Source organism: Limulus polyphemus, unplaced genomic scaffold (genome assembly GCF_000517525.1).
Source record: "Limulus polyphemus unplaced genomic scaffold, Limulus_polyphemus-2.1.2 Scaffold100, whole genome shotgun sequence".
Classification (NCBI taxonomy): Eukaryota; Metazoa; Arthropoda; class Merostomata; order Xiphosura; family Limulidae; genus Limulus; species Limulus polyphemus.
In genome coordinates this window covers 730,984-751,072 of record NW_013665710.1, presented here as the reverse complement: position 1 = coordinate 751,072, position 20,089 = coordinate 730,984, and positions in this window count along the sequence as shown.

Below are 20,089 nucleotides of genomic sequence, written 5' to 3'. Positions count from 1 at the left end.
GATTAAGGGTTTTAAGACAGTATATCTGAAGAATGTAAATCAAAGACTTATTGTTTATATATTTTCGTAACTTGGATTGAATACCTCAGTATCTTGGATCAAAGTTTGGACGGCAGAATATATCAAACATAGAAATATGTTTTGAGAGTTTCAACGATTTCGATTGAAGATTTAAGATCAAAATGTTTAAACAAAAAGATGATAATAAGTTTTCTCAACAATCCGAATCGGGATTTTATGGCCAATAAATTTCAATAATTTGGGTTAATGTTTCTGGAGGAAAGTTTATGATCTAAATAAATAATAAATATGGATCGTATTTTCATGGTCACCAAATGTTAACAACGTAAATCAAAGTTTTGAAATACAGATGTCAAAAGGACTAAGATTTTGTGGTTAATTCTTATCTGAATATCGTGTATCAAAGTTTTAATAGGAACATTTCACTAAAACTTGCACCTAAGTTTCAAAACGATCGTTGTACCCATACTTAAATTAAAGTTTTGTGGTTAATCTTATTCTTACAAATTATATTAAAGTTTTGTGTTAATACATCTGAACAAATTGGATGAAGAATTTGTGTTTAGAATATTCCAAAAGTTGTATTTGAAATTGTGGTCTGATCAGAACATCAAATAAAATGTGCAGTTAACTTTGTTTCCAACGAATTTCAACACGCTTTGGTATACATATATAATTTATCTGGATGAGTTTATGTTTTAACATCAGTATTTTACAACAAAAATTAGGCAGTTGTTGGCGTCTTATCCTACCGTAATAGGAAATTGACTGCTCTCTTCTGATGCTTCCTTTTTTGACACCTTATGAACAGTCAGATATGTGCTTTCAGTATCTTCCTCTCGACCAGCTGAGATACGATCATATGCCAAAGTACATAAATCATCAGCGTCAGTTTTCTTATCCACTTCCTGGTGCCTGGAGTAATTAATTTGGTTTCGAATTTCGTGCAAATCTAAACGAAGGCTATCTGCGCTAGCCGTCCATAATTTAGCAGTGATAGACTAGAGGGAAAGCAGCTAGTCAACACCATCCACCGCCAACTCTTGGGCTACTCGTTTACAAACGAATAGTGGGATTGACCGTCACGTTATAACGCCCCCACGGCTGAAAGGGCGAGAATGTTCAGCGACGGGGATTCGAACCCGCGACCCGCAGATTGCAGTCGAACGCCCTTACCCCAGACCATATTAAACCTGCCTGGAGTAATCAGTTCTACAGAGGATCGTCAGTGATATAGAGTTTAAGCTTGTCAACATATTCAGTGCAAAACTGCTGTAAATAACAATTCACTTCACTGAGCTGCTGACAAACAAGATATGGACAAGTCCAGCCATAAATGATTTATTTCCGTACTGCTGATGTGTACCACAGCCATATCCAGTCATAAGGTTTAAAATTTTCTTCCACTTCTGTTTTAACATAACGTTTCTTTTGGCGTGTGGTTGCCTTAGATATCTGTTGCTGTGCAAATTCATTCACGTAACCTATTGCAGAATGCAGCAATTTCAAACTGTGATATTTCTGCACTTGGCGAAGAGCCATACATCAGATCCATTTGGAGCTGTATTTCCAATACTAACATCAGGAGACTTTGGAGAACTTCTGGTTTACGTACTATAGGTGCTTATACCAAACAATTTCGTTAGGGTTCACAAACTTAGCAAACAAATGTTTGATAGTCTGTACTGCTGTTTAGCCAATCCATCAGATTGAGAATGATATGGTTAAATGTGCCTATTCACCACTTACAACACTCGAACCAACACTGCAAACAACTGTCTGTTAAAGTTTACTTCTTAATCTGTGTGATCTTACCAGGTGCACCAAAGCATAACAGTCAATATTACGTTAACACATCTCTAGCAGACTGCACTAACATGTTAGCCGATGGATAAGTCTCAGCCCACTTGGTGAAGTAACTGGTAACGACCAACATGTACTGATTACCTTTAGCTGTTTGGGAAGATGACCAGCTATATACACGGCAATTCTCTCCAGAGGGGAGCTTCCCACACTTTGTCTGAATTTTACTTGACACTGCTATTTTTTTTTTCTCTGGGAAATGCACTGATGTAGTTTCTGTACCATTATTTGGTATCTTAACATTAATGCAAATAGATAAAAACATTTCTACACATTGACGATAATGAGTGGCATTCCTTAGTGCCCTCTAGTTCTTGCATTTGCAGAGCCCAAAACATTTCATATGTTAGAACTCTGAGGACCACTAGTTGCATCACAGGATGACTATCACGTCTCGTTGGCTCGTAGAAACAATACAACATGTCATTCTGCATGCGTAATTGACTATACATGTGTCAGATTTTGCATGCATCAGTACTGTGCATTCAAACACAGAATTATCACACCTCATATGGTTTGATGTCACTGCTACTGCCATAGCTTTATCCAGTTCATCGTGTCGCGCACCTTAACATTTAATGAACGGACATGCTCTCTATTGTCTTGATAAGATAATCTGTTAGTATTTCCGTGATGATGACCTAATTTGTATTATACAACAACGTTGTACTCCTGTAGCATGTTTATCTAATGCAAAGTAATTCCCTCTGGAATTTTGCAATTTATCAGCCATTATTTTAATACATGGTCCACTGGAATGCTGAACTCCCTACCATACAAATAATGTGAGTAATTTTTGAAAATACTATAACTGCAAGTAGTTCCTTCTTTATCATACAGTATTGGCAATCAAGAGTACTCAGTGCATGGCTGTTATACACAATCATGTACTACACCCTGTCTTGCGACAAAACCATGCTAATTTCACTATAATTGGCATCTGTATCTATGATGAAAGGATAATACTAGCGAGGTTAAGTCAACACCGATGCTTCAATGAAGGCATGTTTCGAGGACTGGTATATATTTTCACATTCCCATTTCTATACAAAGTGTTCATCAACCTTAATCGGAACAGACAGTGGTGCAGTTATAAAAAAAGTGACCACAAACTGTTGTTAATATGATATGAAACTGATACAGCAAACATTTTCCTGGTTTCAATTCCAAGCTATGTCCTTGATGCACTACAATACTTAGCTGTGGCTCGAAATGTGTAATCAAAGAGAAGTTTGTTATTCACATAGTTGAGACATCTCTACTATTGCAGCCCTCTAAGGATAAGTTCTATTAACTGTTCAACATTGCTTTCACCAACATAGACTGAATGTCATGCCACAGAATTCAGACAGTCCCCCTTGAGTGCTGAAAACAGTTTTAGGTCTACTTTCGCCATCCAGTTGTACTTGCCAATATATAGACAGGTGAAGTGTGCTGCATCAGCGAGCACTTTGAAATAGATTCATACATTCCATTCATCTATGTATAGTATGTAAAGGTGTCAACATGTATTACCATGTTCGCCTATCCAAACTCCACACAAAACTTTGGCATTCCTTCCTGCTTTTCGACATTCACCACTGGAGGTGTTCAAGTACTCTCTAAAAGCTGTATTATTCCGCCCTTCAATATACATTCAATCTCAGCATTAGGTATATCCCTGGTGTACCAATGAAGCCTGTGTGGGGTTGTTTAAATGGACATGCATCACATGTGTCTGTGTGATGACGTGTGACTATTGTCCAGCCCAATCGGCCATCTGATCCTATGAATACATCAGCAAACTCTGTCAGTCATTCACTTAGTTCATATCTTTGACTTTCAACAGGATGTTGGCATCCTTGTTAACTTGTTAACAAGTATGTCACAGTTATTGAGTCGGGCGGCATCCAAATGCCATGAGCCATTGAGAACTGGGTTGTAGAATCTCAGCATCAGGCATTGCACCACCTGTCCCCAAGTCCATTGATTCCCTTGCTTGAACGCTGGCAGACATTTATTTTTCAAATCCCCAACAAGTGATACCGACAGGGTCCAACTGCCAGTTTTTCTGCCAAATTCTGGCCTAATTTGTTTTGGGTAGTTCCCGTCCTCAATGGGACTACTTGGCGAGCGATAATGTGTGCTACCAGTGTCGCCATAATAACTTCATATGTGATGTCATACTTCATCATCACATCCCATAGTGTCCTTAGACGCTAAATGCAATTTTGGTGTGTCATCAGTTTGTGTTACCAGCATTGAAGGCTACTAACTAACATCTAATCCTGCTGGATCATAACAAGATGTCACCTGCTTTGCCTGATGGTGTTGCGCCGAACTGTTCTTTTCGTCCGGTGAATGTGTCTGGCCACTTTCTTTGGCCCTTGGTGATGCCACACAAGGAATTAGGGCTTGTTTACAAGTGCCTTGGTGTCTTATAGAGACCAATCCTATAATTCTCAGGATGTTCAGACACCACCAACCACTCATCTATACTGTCCCATGCTTCTGCATATGGTTGTAGCCATTTGAAGTTGTGTTATGGGTGTTCGGGATTGTCCAGTGAGGCATCATTCAAACTCTTGATCCTTAGGACGGATCTATAATGTCAACATTGCTTTATAGCCTGATTTAAAAATTTTACTGTGACAGAAAGATGCTCAAAATAAACTGTTATAACCCTGGTTATGACACCATAATATTACTTTGGTCCCTTTTTCAGCTAAACTGTTTACTTTTACATCAAAACACACAACTGGGTGAAATAATTACCTTTGATAAAATATTTACGCCTATTAGATATGAATATTCATATGCATACATATATAAGTTGTCACGTATTAAGATATTTAACATTATCAACAAACAATACCTACAGTAAATATTCATAAAGTGACCTATCTTTGCATCATTGGTTATTAAATTATATTGCGTTTACAAATTTTTACTGTACGAAATCACAACTGCGTAAGTGAAAACGAGAAATTGAGGAAAAACAAGACAATTGTACGTTTCACAAATACATCGTTGTCTTTTTTTCCCTCAATAATGTAATAATGGAGTTTCACCAAGTACCGATGGTTTCAAGTATCAATTATATAAAACTAAAAACTAGGAAAAGGAGAATGTTGTTCTAATTTGACAGACACTAGTTCATATACGAGGTAAGTTGGAAGGAGTCAAAGCGACCTTATGCCACTGACTAGCAAAATATGATACACCTTTGTATTACTGAAACTTAATGTGAACTTATTTATTTAGTTGTACTACTGATAAGGCATGATGTCATCTTTTACCGCTAATATTTTTGCAATTATCATTGAATAGTACCTAGTGTGACTCTGTACTGCTAACCTATTTCCGTTGTTTAGATCTGATATTAAATATCATATTCGTATTACACGTTCATTGAGGAGATCTGACGTGACCTTATGTTATTTTGTTTTACTGAAAACTTTATGATCCGTGACGTCACTGCTATTGCTACACAACTGATACTTGAATTAGCTTTCTTTCAGTGTTATTGTTGCTATACTAAGGCCTAACTTGGTTTTGTACCACCGATTTAGTTGCACTATCGAAATACTGATACAAAGTTATATCACTTACGTATTTATTATATTGAAAGCTTGTGTGAAAACTATTAAATCTTAATTTGTTATAATAGTATTCATCTTAAAGTACTATTGTAACATGATGTAAATCTTTATCACTAATTTAATTACGCCTAGGGAATAAGTAACATTAAACTTTGGATCTAGCTGCCTTATATCAAGAGCTAGTGCAAATTTATATTTTAAATATAGTTACACTATTAATACCTGATAACTTGATCTGAATATATACCAATGATCTATTTCCACAATTGAGATCTAATATAATCTTGAGTTTCTAATGAAAGCTAAAGATTCTACCTTGTCCTGGTCTTGTTAATGCGTTTGTGTCACTAAGTGTTTTCTAGTTTATCTCTTCAATTTTACTGACACCAAAGCTCAATGTTTGATATCTCGAAAGTTATCTAAAGAGCTAGCAGATTTTCCATAGTAGACATAATATTAGTTTAAGACATTAGAAGCACTTCCTGAGTTATCAAGGAAAAAAAATACTGCATTTTCCCGCGCCTTTTCTTCTCAACAGGCAGTGACATGTTTTCTCAGTCAATGCTGTTTCAAATATATTCTTCTCGTTAACATTCCAGTGGCACGTCACTAGGTTCAACTTTTTATTTCGGCATAACATACTTTAAATATTGGGGTTTGAAAACGATATTACTTTGAGAAAAATAAGAGTACACCAGTTATACAAGAAAACGTTTTACTAAACGTGTTTTACTATCTCAGACTTCATCAACTTTCCTTTTTTTTTTTTGATGGGTGAAGATGTAATGGCATGTAAGATCGCTGTTTCTGGTATTGTTGAAAGGCAGTGGAACATACGAGGAAATATTTTACTTTTCGTTTTAATTAAAGGATTTAACAAATTGACTAAAAAAAACATGATTGATTATTCAGCAAATATCAAAACATGGTATTATTAGTTCTTCAGCAAATATCAGTACACGATATTATAATAGGTTTACACTAATAAGCCAATGATTCAATCAAACTTTTGCATCAGTCGCACCTCAGCCGCTGTTTGTGCCACAAGACTTTACTACAGAACAAGTTAAAGTGTTAAGTTCCCATCTTGTTGTTGAGGATAGAGAAGTCAGGTGTTCCTATACAGTTTTCTATTCCCTCTCCATCTTTTTACTAAACCAACTTGAGTTGTAGATTTCTCAACAAAGACTAACAGCAATATAAGCTGACGCCGTTATTCGTCAGAAACAAAGTTGATGTGGTGAAGCATGCAATTTTGTTCATTTCTTTCTTAGTATCCACCATCAAAGGTCCTCTAATGTGATGAAAAGGCAGCTGGCTAAAACCCTGTAAACAATACAACATAATGCACTTAACTGAAAAATTGTGATATTTATAACAAACAACCACCTGCAAACTTTAAAACATAGTTATGGCTCCACTTAGCAAGGTGTGATGCGTTTGTATAGGGCTAGCCAGAGAAAAGCTGCATTTTATATAAGGCGTTACTAATAGCTTATCAGACAGCTACATCATATTGTATCCCTCCTCTCTGTATGGCACGTGTCATAATGCTTTATAACTGGCCCGAGAGATGGGAGAAGGAGGAAAGATAAAGATAGTCAGTTAAATATGTGCTCTAATGATATATAAGGAACAAAGTCTGTTCGTTACTTTAGTATCCTATTGACTCCAGGTATAGATACAATAAGGAATTATTCGGCTTCTTCGGTTAATAAATGGCAGGCATACAATCGAAATCTACGAAGTAACTTCATTTTAACTAGATATATTAACAGATTCTAGGTCAAATTTGACATTGTAATATATTAACCTTACTCCATCTTAAAAGAAATTTAAATAAACACATTTTAGGACCCTTACTGTATTGCAAAAAGGTAGATTAACATCAATCGTTGTAGCACAGTTTCAATGAGTTAGACGCTATTGCAAATCGTTGACACTGAAATGATGAAGACGAAAAATTACAAAAATATCATGACAAATGAAAACACTACCATAAAACATTTATAACAAGTAAAGTAAATAGAAAATATGGCGGAAGCAGTCGGACAAGACAAGTAAGTGTTGCATCCTAGCGGAAGTAGTTGGACAAGACAAGTAAGTGTTGATTCCTATTTGGCATCCTTGAACTGATCGAACTGTAGAACCAATGTTGTGGTTGTGATTTTAAACACCAACAGCTGGAGAAGCATTGCAAACCAATAGACCTATTACTTGGGATAAAAATTACGTTAGGCTGTAAAGTGTTAATTTCAAATCAGAGGTGTGTAAAATATAAATTTGAAATGACATTTGATTTAATTTCCTTAAAGGTCAAATTAAGAAAAAATATTAAAAAATAGATAAATAAAAATCTACAGTTTAACGTGATATTTACCAGAAAAAAAATCACAAAATAGACATTTAAAATGTTTCTAGAATAAAAACGTGACAATCATTTAAAGTAACTTTGTATTTTTCCTCTAACCTTGCTTAACATTGTCGATTCAAAAATTTTAAAAACGTCGTCATACTGCTGATTATTTATTACCTTTACCATGTAGTAGTAAAACAAAATAATACATTTTGTTTTGAATTTTGCGCAAAGCTACACGAGAGCTTATCTACGCTAGCTGTCCCTAATTTAGCAGTGTAAGACTAGAGGGAAGGCAGCTCGTTATCACCACCCACCGCCAACTCTTGGGCTACTCTTTTGCCAACGAATAGTGGGATTGAACGTCACATTATAACGCCTCCACGGCTGAAAGGGCGAGCATGTTTGGTGTGACGGGGATTCGAACCCGCGGCCCATAGATTGCGAGTCGAGCGCCCTAACCACCTGGACATGCCGGGCCATATTTTAGGTTATCAGGCTATTATAAAATAGTCACATTTGCTGTTTTTTATTACCACATGAATATAAAGTCTATCTACCTATCTGTGTGCTACAGGTCTCTTAAGTTGACTTTTTCGTTTACTTTTTTTGCTGTCTCAAGGCTTTCAGAAAGACGATATGTTCTTAAAAGCCAAGGAAGTAAAAACTGAGGTTTCTAGTATTTGAGACGCATAGTTTGGTTGGCTAAAACGTCTACGGTGTAAGCGAAGATGTGAGCATAAATTCCGCCTATTGTAATGTTCGCAAAAATATTATACCTATCTAGATCAAGATCCATGAAAAAGGAGTGACAGGGTCCTCTTTCCTCCAAAATTACCCTTGGCGCTCTTACGAGAAAAAATAACAACTCATGTTTTTAATCTTTCAATGGCAGTGGCTATTTTTAGGTTAGTCCGTGACGGAACTGTCACGAAAGGTAAATCTTTAAATGGCTACTGCGTACTACAATTTTTTTCTTTTCTTTTTGACACACAGAAGAAAAACACTTCAGATAAAACTTATAGTTCCTAGAACGTTCTTTTCGCTGATGTAACTTATCATAAAATGGCTAACAACATATATATTTATGTTATTTTTATTCTATACCAGAAGTTTCAGTTTGTTTGACTAATAATGACACGTTTCTAAGAAGTAAAGACAGACGAATTGGGAAGTTTCACTCAATGTCAAATTGCGTTAACATTTAAAGAGTGGAATTAAATACACTTTAATCTTGAAGATTTTCGTGTATTGAGCATTATTTAAGAAGTTACATTACCTTATAAAATTAGAACAATGTGTTGTGCTAACAGTATTATCTACAATATTAAATATTTGATTAATGTTTAAGTTTTTCGATTTAAGTCATATAAAAGCAGTGCTTTGATAATTGTATCAACATAAGAAATTAATATTTTATTCAAAAGATTAATACCTTGAATTGATCACAAAAAACTGTTACATAAAAGCAATGTTTATCTAGGTTCACAATCCTTTACTGTTTTGTTACTGTGTTAATCCAGTTCACAGAAGTTAAAATTATGAAGGACCTTAATGGAAGAGAATGACTTGACCCGAATTATCAAATTTATTCCCTCCCCCCCTTCTCCAACGGGCTTGCACCTATCATCGAAGCAAAATGGAATAAATAAGAGTGAGGCTAAAACAAAATGAAACATATTAAGTCTATAAAACATCCACTAAAAGGAAATATATTAAGTCTATAAAGCATTCACTGAAACAAAAAGCAATAACACGGAAAAAATATTACTTTGACAGATCAGATTTGAATGTTACACAACACATTCTAAAAATGCTTAAATCAAATGAGTAAAATGAAAACATTTTGTCGTTACCAATGAATTTTTTAATGATTACATGATATTTTGCAAAAAATCAATTTTTGTGTTAATTTCTTTATACTGATCAATAAGTCTGATATTAATATTATTCATGATTTCCAGGCTAGATGGCACCACAGTCGACAAATATATATCAATTATTCTAAACTAAAAGTTATGTATAAAGATTGTTTGTTATTAAGCACAAAGCTACACAAAGGGCAATCTGGGCTATGCCCACCACGGGTATCCAAACCCAGTTTCTATCAGTAGAAGTCCGCAGACATACCGCTGTGCCACTGTATAAAAGAGAGAAAACGTAGTCAACTTACGGGCCAAGCGAACTTAGTAGAAACTTAATAGGTTTGTATTACAGGTTCAATTTCTTACGGCTATACGTTGCTGGTTACTCAGAAAAATGATTAGTACTTTATGGACATAAATAAAAATCTTCTTTAGTTTTTAAAAAGTGTTAGAAATTGAAAATCACCAAAATATCTGAAATTGTGAAGTTGCAGAGATTTCAAACTAAAATGAATACAATCTTAGTGAAATTGCATATGATTAACATAATAATATTAGTGACTTGTGGTGACTACAAAAAACAACAACAACAAAACCAAACTTTGTCAAAAGGTGGGATACTAACTGAAATAAACAGTGAATACTTCTTAATATAAGAGTGAGAAAATAATTAATTTAAACTTGGTGTATTAGTGAAAAGTGTGATATAAGTCACTATTCAGTGGTAAGCCTTCTGTTGGTGTATAAGTGTCTTCTTTTTTAAAAGTGTTATGCTACTATTTGTACGAAGATAAATTCCACTTGTTGTTAAATATATTTATGTTTAAAGAGGGAAGTGCATTTAGTTATTCAGTAGTTAACCAAAGGTAAAGATATAATAAAAAAAAACTGTGTAGGAATGAAACGGGTGTAATTTACTATTACTTCGATGGGCGAGTAAGTGGTTTGTAGAGATTAGTTCGCAGACGAGTCATAAATTTATCATGACCAGTAAGTTTGGATATATGCAAGAATTAGCCTAATGTTTTTAAAGAGTATTTTATTGTTTTCTTTGCATTGATAATCCGTGCAAGTTGTTCATCTTTACATAGTATGATGTACTCTATTTAGAGATAATTGAGATGTTCACGGTTACGCTTTATAGCATAAATAGCTGTGATGTACTATGTATGGGTCTACTTTATTATGAAAATGTAAGATGTTGTCCTGCAATATATTATGCAAATTTTCGAATTCCCTGTCATCTAACGACCACAATAACGAAGAATGAAAGAACAATTTTTCGTGAACCCTATTTATAGCCCAAACATAGTATACTGTGCCGTAGTTTTTTGACACTTTCAATGATTGTCTGTAGAGAAAATACTTCCAGACTATTGATGCTCTTCATCCGGAGGTATGCAAGTGAATTCGTAACACCACATCTGCATTTTAACAAACTGGAATGATGGGGTTAGTGAAAGGTGAAGGAAATCTATTGTACTGAATGGAGACTGTCTTTATGTAATGTCTTCATTCACCTGTGAACAAGTAAGTTCGTAAAACCACACCTACATTTTACCAAACTGGAATGATGAAACTCAATGACAGACGAAGGAAATGTATTGTACTGAGCGGAGACTGGCATTAAGTGATGCCTAATGGCCTACATCCTCAACATTATTAATACATATTTGTTGTTTATAACCTGGCATGGTTGTAGTACATAATGTAAAATTCATTTTTTTATGAACCCAGCCCATACAAAATAGCATAAAATGTATTGCTTAGAATAAGATTTTTCTCTTTGACATCAAACATATGCGAACGCGTCACTAACATGCTTTGAATACTTGTTGTGAAGACACATAACGTAGGTAAATTAATATGTGGAATTATACACATACTTTTATCTACGTTAAAACATTTTTATTTGTGAGCTTTCGGCCCTCTTACCGCAGCCTTCATCGGGCAACAATGTACTGAGCGGTAAATATTTGTTTAACTGTGGAACACTGCTTTAAAATAAGTACATTGTTGCCCGATGAAGGCTCCGGTAGGACGGCCGAAAGCTCGCAAAGTAAAGTATTTTGACGTAGAGAAAAGTCCGTTTATAATTCTGCATGCTTTAGATACTTATTTTTATGCAGATTCTTGGTGTCTAGATATTTCTTAGCCTCTTACACATAATTATGAAAATACTGTAAAATATAGCAATCTTAATGTGTTAGGATAAGCATTAAAAACAAATTAGAAATCATTAAGAAACCGAATAGATGTTACAGAGAGTGTTAAAATCAACGATGACATAATAATAATAAATACAGATGCGAAGGAAATAATGAAAATAAGGGATGAAGCTAAGAAATACATATAGTTTTTTTTTTTATTTGGGCATTTTCTTCTTTTTTTTTTCAAATAAATTATCAACTGGTTTTCTTCTAACTGTTGATCGAAAGCAGACACACAACAAAACAGTTTAAAAGACAGGTCGATCCAGGAAATGAAAAATATTTTACGAGTTAATACTGAATATCTTAATTAATGCCACGAAAAGTCACGGCGTTGCAATTAAAAGAATTTTGTGTTAAAAATAATAATTAAGCGATCTTTATAACGTGAGAACATTTATACGCCAAATTCTGGAAAAATAATACAATCACTAAATATGTAATGACTGCTTCATCGAACAGAAATTGAAACATTGGCAATTTATCACAGAGACAAAGTTTTATATCGTGGCTAAAGCATACACTCGATAAAGTGTTTTTTTTTTTTAGTTTTTATTTCTATAAATGTGGGCCCATTATTTTAAATTGCAACTGGACTTACATATAAAAATATGCTCTCCCTTACAACCACCATATTCATTTTGGAACCCCTCTATCACCAGAGGGAGGTTTTATGTGGCAGGTGAAGAAAGAGAGGGAAGAAAGAGCACAGAAACTACTCCGCAGCAGGAGGGAGAGCAGGGGGGAGGAGAAGTGTCATAAGTAAAGCAAGGAAGAATAATCTTTAACCCTAAACAAATCAATCACCCACGAACTCTGTTGAGGTCTGTGGCCTCCAAACTTATAGCCATCATCCAACTCTCCCTAGGAAGACATAGTTGGTAGATACTAACACGTCAAGCTTTCAGTGGAGTTTGTGGTAACAGCTAGGCGTCATCTATCTCTCATCGGTTCTAGAAGGTTAAACTGAATAAAGTATGCAATAACGATTTCTAAACCAAATAATAAATCAATAACTTTATTGTTGGAAACCGATAGTTTTAATAAGAACAAAGGAATGATTATTTATCTACCTCACGTATGAAACTTGTGCCCTTCATTGAATCACAAACAAGCTTTTTCTGAAGTTATAAATACGTTCGGTCTAAAGTTTTTATAGTAAGCTACATATTTCAATAACATTTCAGTGCTACGTTTTAAAACTTAGATATAATATCGTGATTTTAATTTCAAGAATCACTAGTGATATTCTACTGTCCAAATTTCAGAGTCAAAGCGGAAGGACATTATATTTTAAGAAATTAGTCTAGCTGTTTCAAACTAAAATATTTGAAGAAATTCATCATAATAAATGGACGTTTCTATTAATGTATTAGTTAACATATCTGTTTTCTAGAGTATCCAAATACTCCAATCTCGTTATTTTTACGTCTTTTTTACTATAATAAATAGATGATTAGACGCAAAAGCTATCAGTTATTGTAGTCTATATGTCCACTTTACACAAATTATAAACAGCTACAGCGATGTTTTAAAAACATACAAAAAACTAACTCAAAACTGATTTCAAGAAAAAATCAATTGAATGTTAACTACGCACCCTGAATGTAAGAAGAATCAATTGTAGTCCTCACTGTGGTAATATTCATAAACTTTCTCCTAGTTTCAGGTTTTCATTGGTCCGGATTCTTTACAATAGGTGTCTGTGACTTGTTGTTGATAAATTTCAACAACAGTATATTCAAAACAAGTCAAACGTAGGTACAGGTTGGTTCAATTACTTTAGAACACCCTTTGACAAGACAAATTATTCTCCTCTAACTTTGTTATTACAATACAAGCTATGAAACTCACTTTAGAAATCACCTATTATGGCTAAACTGACAATCACATAGTCAACTTCACTTTTACTTTCGCTTTCACTAACTTAACTTTCTTGCACTAACTTGATCGTCTCTCTTTCTCTCTCTCTCTATATATATATATTACCCGGCTGAGACCTAGAACTTTCTACAAATTACGAGACATTATGAAGTAACAATACTCACTTAAAGCAACGAGAAAAATTCAGAAAGTTCGAGTAACATGACATTTATTCACAACAATTGAACTACAGAACAAGTAATTCGTAAACAGTTATGTAAGTAAACTGTCCATAACTATCGCCCCCCAGTGGCACAGCGGTATGTCTGCGGATTTACAATGCTAGAATCCGGGTTTCGATACCCGTGGTGGGCAGAGCACAGATAGCCCTTGTGTAGCTTTGTGCATAATTAAAAACAAACAAACCATAACTATCATTTCTAAAAATAATTTACTTTAACACTCGCACAATATAAACTAAATAATAGTATTAAATAGTATTAAACTCAAAATGAGCAGTCGTGTATATCTAACAGTAAGCCTCTCTACAAGAAAAATATTTACAATATTTTTTACACCATATACAAAGACTATTTTCATTTCATACACAAAGTCTACTCGTATAGTCTGCACCAAAATTTACAGTCCCCTTGATGGGTTCAATGGGGAACCTACCTTATAATCCTCACACTGTCGCTTTTGTACCTCTGGATGTATGCAAGGTGCTAATGGTTCGTCTGGATGAGGAACTCCTTCCAGATGAAAATATGTTTGTCAGATACTCTCGTTTGATCATAGAGTAGTTCTTCCCACTTTACTTTGTTGAGTAGGCCTTTCTTAATCAAGTCAGTCAGGGGTGCAGCAAATTCAGTGTAATTTGGGATGAACTTCCTGTAGTATCTTGCTAACCCCAGGAAGGATCTGACTTGCTGTTTGGACGTTGGAACTGGTGCATCTTATATGTGGGTTAGCTTCTCTTTTTCCATAACAATCTGTTGGTTACTCACCTTGTGTCCAACAAAGTCCAGCACAGAATAGACAATATAGTACTTAGATGGTCTGATGGTCAGACCTGTTGCCCTCACTTGCCTCAACAACTCTCTAAGTTTCTTCAGGTGGTCTTTCAATCTGGCTGTGTGGGTCAGAATGTTGTCCACATTATGCTCAATGTTGGTGGTTTTGTGCAACATCTTCCTCATCATGCAGTTGAGGTCAATTTTTGAAAAGAACTTGGCCCAGTCTAGTTTTGTCATGGTAACCTCTGGGTTGCCCATAGGTTTGAAGTCGAATTTTGTCACGAGATTCGGCTTCTGGAAGTCCATTCAGAAGTGGATTGAACCATCCCTCTTCTTCACAATTACAACTGGTGAACAGTAGATTGAATTCAAGGGCTCAATGATTCCAATTTCTAACACTGCCTCGACTTCCTGCTTGATCAGGTCTCTCATCACATAGAGCATCTGGTAGGGCTTCACCCTGGTAATAGTCTCGATCTTGTGTTGCAAAGGTTCTTTCTTTCTTGTTCTATCTGTGAAGATATCTGCATGCTGACATGGAAGAACTTGTAGCTTTTTATTCTGCTTGCCAGTCAGTTCTTCACTGATATTGATGATGTATTTTTATGTCTCATGTTCATCCAGTGGTCTTAGATCTAGTAAGTCTTCATCTTCTATGACAAAGTCGCTGTCTTCTGGTTCTGCATCTATGACAGCCACACCTGCAATGTCCATCTGTACCTAAATAGCTGCACACATTTTGTTTTCTTCCTTTTCAAAGTACCTCTTCAACAAATTGATAAGTCTTGTCCAGTCAGTTTCTGAGATCTAACACGTACTGGTATGTGTTCCTCACTTCTGACTCTTCTTCTCCTGTCCACAGATCTTTCAATATCTGCATCAGACTTCTTATTGTTCTTCCATACAGTAACTAAAATGGTGCAAATCCTGTACTTCCTTGTGGAACTTCTTGGTAAGCAAATACTGCTTGCAGGTACCTGTTGCAGTCACGTGATCTCTCTTGGCACATTATCTTCAGTATACTCTTTAGGACTCCATTTACTTTCTCAGAAAGTCCAATACATCTGGGGTTGTATGGGGTGGTAAAGAGTTGCCTAGTGCTGATAAGTCTCCACACCTTTTGCACCAGTTCATTTGACAAACCCACTTTGCAGAAAACTTTCAGGACGGTTTGTACTACTATTTCTGTCTCTATCTTCAGCAGTGTTATGGATTCTAGGTAACATGTCACATAGACAATTAGTGTTAGCACATACCAGTTGCCTGTGAGGTGCTAGTTGTCCAATCAAATCCATAGCTACTCTGCAGAATGGCTTTTCTGTGAGAGGCATCTCATCCAGTGGTCCTTGGCTACCTTCCCTTTAGGTATTGTTCTTTGGCAGTTGTCACATGACCTGCAGAAGCTGGTCATATCTCCAATGACCCCCAGCCAATGGATGTTGCTTGTGATTCTGTCTGCCATATTCTTTGCTCCGAGGTGTCCTCCCACAGTCGACTCACGAGTCAGTTTCATCACTTGAGTATGATATCCTGTTGGTACTATGATTTGTTTAACTTCTCCAGTATAGCTGCCTTGATAAATCCGGTACAACAATCCCTTCCAGTTCCCTGTTCTGTAAGTCCTTTTCTCCTTTGTATTGTACTCGACTTTCTTCCAGGCACTGTCCTAAAGCTTCTGCCGTGAAGAGTCTTTCTTCTGTGCTTCCTTAAGTTCCTGTAGACCTACATTTGGGATGTCACTCTTCGAGACTTGTAGAGGTTTGATGTCTTGCTTGCTTTTCTTTTCTTGAGCTCTAGTGGTGACTGTTGATGCTTCATCAGTCTGGTTTTTTCAAACTTCTCCTGCCTTGTATATTGCCAATCACCAAGTCATAGATGGGTGCCTTCATACACATGGCCTCAAGGTCTCCCACGTAGTATGGAGTGTTCATCTTCATTCTTACTATGAAAAACCTTCTCACTGTCCCATAAATCAGCATACACAGATGTACCTTGTCCATCATCTGGCCATCAGATACTAGACTGGTTCTCACTAGTGCACCCAGTGTCTCATAGGACTTTCACTTTCTTGTCCCCAACATAGCTTTCACCTACTGGCATATTGTGATTTGTTGGTACCTCTTGATGTTTGTCACATGCTCCAATCACTACTGGTACTGTTGATTCATTTGCTAAATTAAGCTGACCATCAGTCGTGCACTTCCTTTTTATGGTGAATCTCACATGTTGTCTCTATTCTGTTCTTATGGCAGCAGAATCTATGATGATATATTGTCAACACCATCTTTGTAGATAGCTCCAGCTACTGTATGCTGAGATTTCTGCTGTTGCTTGTTGGTGACAGACTTGCACTTTCTCTCAATGTGCCCAACTTTATAACGAGCATAACATCTCTTCTCCCTTCTGTTTCTTGACTTCTTGACACTTTTGGTGGTATAATGTTTCTGATCAGCCACCCCTGGTTTCAAATTTAACTGGTTATTATTGAACTTGCCAGTTATACTTCCTCCATGGGCTTCCATATACTGTTTTGCTAGCTTGATCATCTCTTTCACGTCTTTTGGTGCTTTCTCCTTTAAGAACATTGACATGTCAGTAAAGCATGTGATAATGAACTGTTCACATATTAGTAGATCTGCCAGTCCTTCAAAACTATTTTCAAAATTGGCCATGTCAGCCCACCTTATGAAGTATCGCAGTAGACATGCTACAAACTGAAATACAGTTTCGCCAGAGTCAGCTTTGACTTCTCTGAATTTTCGGCGAAAATCTTCCTAGGTAAGTTCATGACATTTCAGCAACGCTAATGTTAATTTGTCATAGTCCATGGCATCTTCTTATATCATGCCTGCATATACTTGTAGGCCTTTTCCTGTGAGAAATGGGCTGAGACAGACTGCCCAGTCATCTTTGTCCCAGTTCTGACTTTGGGCAAACCTTTCATATCTCACCAAGAAAGTATCCATGTCATCTATCTGTTCATCAAATTTTTGCAGTTTGAACTGGCTGGCCCTGACCCCATTGTCATTATTGGGTCTTTCATATTTCTGTCGAGTTAGCTTTGTAATCTCAATTTGTGCTCCTATTCTCTCTATTTCTAGTCTCTCCTCACTCTCATTTTTATCTTTCTCAATTCGTGCTATTATTCTCTCTCTCTATTTCCAATGTCTCCTTTCTCTCCTTTTCTTATTTCAGTTTTTCTATTTCCCTTTCTTCTTTTAATCTTTCTTCCTTTCTTCTCTGCCTCTTGTAGATCACCATCTTTTAGCCGAAGTCGCTTACCTATCAAAATCACTTGATATGGTTATATAGCGTGAATGTAGTCTCTACACTATTTTCGCCACCACTACAATTGTACATATAAAGGCCTATTTCTGCTGTCGTCCACGCTTTCTTCTACCACCATTTACCATTGTATAGTCCTGGCTGGCTCGCCAAATATCGGTTTTTATCGGGCAGGATTCTTTACAGTAGATGTCTGTGACTTGTTGGCGATAAATTTAAACAATAAACGGACAGCACACAATCCACTTGTTTAAAACAACATATTCAAAACAAGTCAAATGTATGTACCAAATAATTTATTACACTACTGGTTATCACATTTGTATCCAGAACTTTAAATAATTGTCTCTTTTTCGTCAAAGTCTACACAAGCTGGTTCAATTACTTTGGAACACCCAATTACAATACAAGGTGTGAAACTCACTTTAGAAATCACCCATTATTGCTAAACTGACAATCACGCAGTCTAACTTCACTTTTACTTTCATTTTCAGTAACTAAACTTCCTTGCACTAAACAGCTGGGAACTATCTAACGGAAGTGACAGACCATTTAAGTTCCGACCTACAAAAATGTAATTCCACTACATTGAGGCACTAAATTAGCCAGACGTTGAAAAGGAAACTTACCAAGTTCTAAAAATACCTATGGCAACAACATACCATGAAATAACACTGCACTTCCTTCAAGCTAGTGCTCTTGGTCTTGTAATTTTGATCTAGTATCTTGGGCTTGTGCAAAGTTTGTTGTATACACGTGGTTCATGGTGTCAAATACCACAGAACCACTGGAAGCTTTGGAAAGTGTGCCCGATGTCTCGTCGTGACTTAAGGCGTTTCACATAAAAAACGTGGACTGAACACCCATTACAGCTGCTAACAAAATGAAAGTAGTAAACTTATCCATTTCTGTAGCCCTTTTCACAGTTAAAGATATGGACCACATGTCCTTCCGGGAATGGCATCTTATGGCTGGGAAGTGGCATCAATAGTAGTATGGGTGTCGGCAAAATAGAAAAGGTATATAATAGAACATTTTTAATAGATGTTTCCTCGTTAGATATAAAACAAATTATTTTAGATATTTATCCTGTAATGCGACTGCAATTACTAATTACTTCTTTTGAAAATGATAACTTTCTGATGTTACCTTAGATCAAAAAATCAAATCAACTTTCACATCATACATAATACGTTTCGTTATTTATTTGTAAATATTATGATTTTGTCTTTGATATCGAACCTGTTACCTGCATATATATGCGTTTATTTATTTCTTTTAGAACTTTTATGGAAAGCTATATCTGTACATAGTTATCCCTAATTTTAAACTGATAGATTAGAGAGAAGGTAACTAGTCAACAGCACCACCACCAAGTCTTGGGCTATTCCTATATATGATCGTATAGTTGGATTTGACTTTTATTTTTTAGCGAATTCAAGCCAACCGAATTGCGGAGCGCGTTTACCCGCAACAAAATGCGATACATGAACCCCCAGATTCACAATCCGAGAAAGTACTTAACCACGCCATGTCTAGATAACACCCAAACTCAATATTTTAGTTTATCTATAAGAGCTCACAATGTTGACTTGAAAGTTAGAGCGGAATGTGATGCATTTTAGCATACACAGTTTTAAAGATAAGGATGTAAAATTTGGATTTGAAATAAAACTGGTGTTCTCCATTAGGTTTTTTTGACTGAACTAAGCAAATATCTTTTGTTCATCGACATGTGATAGTCTTCAAATCTCGTCAAGCCTGAAAATCGTCAGATGGCGCCAAATAAATGCGCCTCCTCTCTTCCCTTCAGAGTTACTTTTCATGTTGGTATATTTTACATAATATTTGCTTTGTAAAACAAATAAAAAGTTACTTCGGGAAGTTTTCATATTTACTTTCTTTAAGTCCGACAAATTGCTTATACTCTCTCTCTCTCTTTTCGAATTTCGCGCAAAGCTACACAAGGGATATCTGCGCTAGCCGTCCTTAATTTAGCAGTGTAAGACTAGAGGGAGGGCAGCTAGTC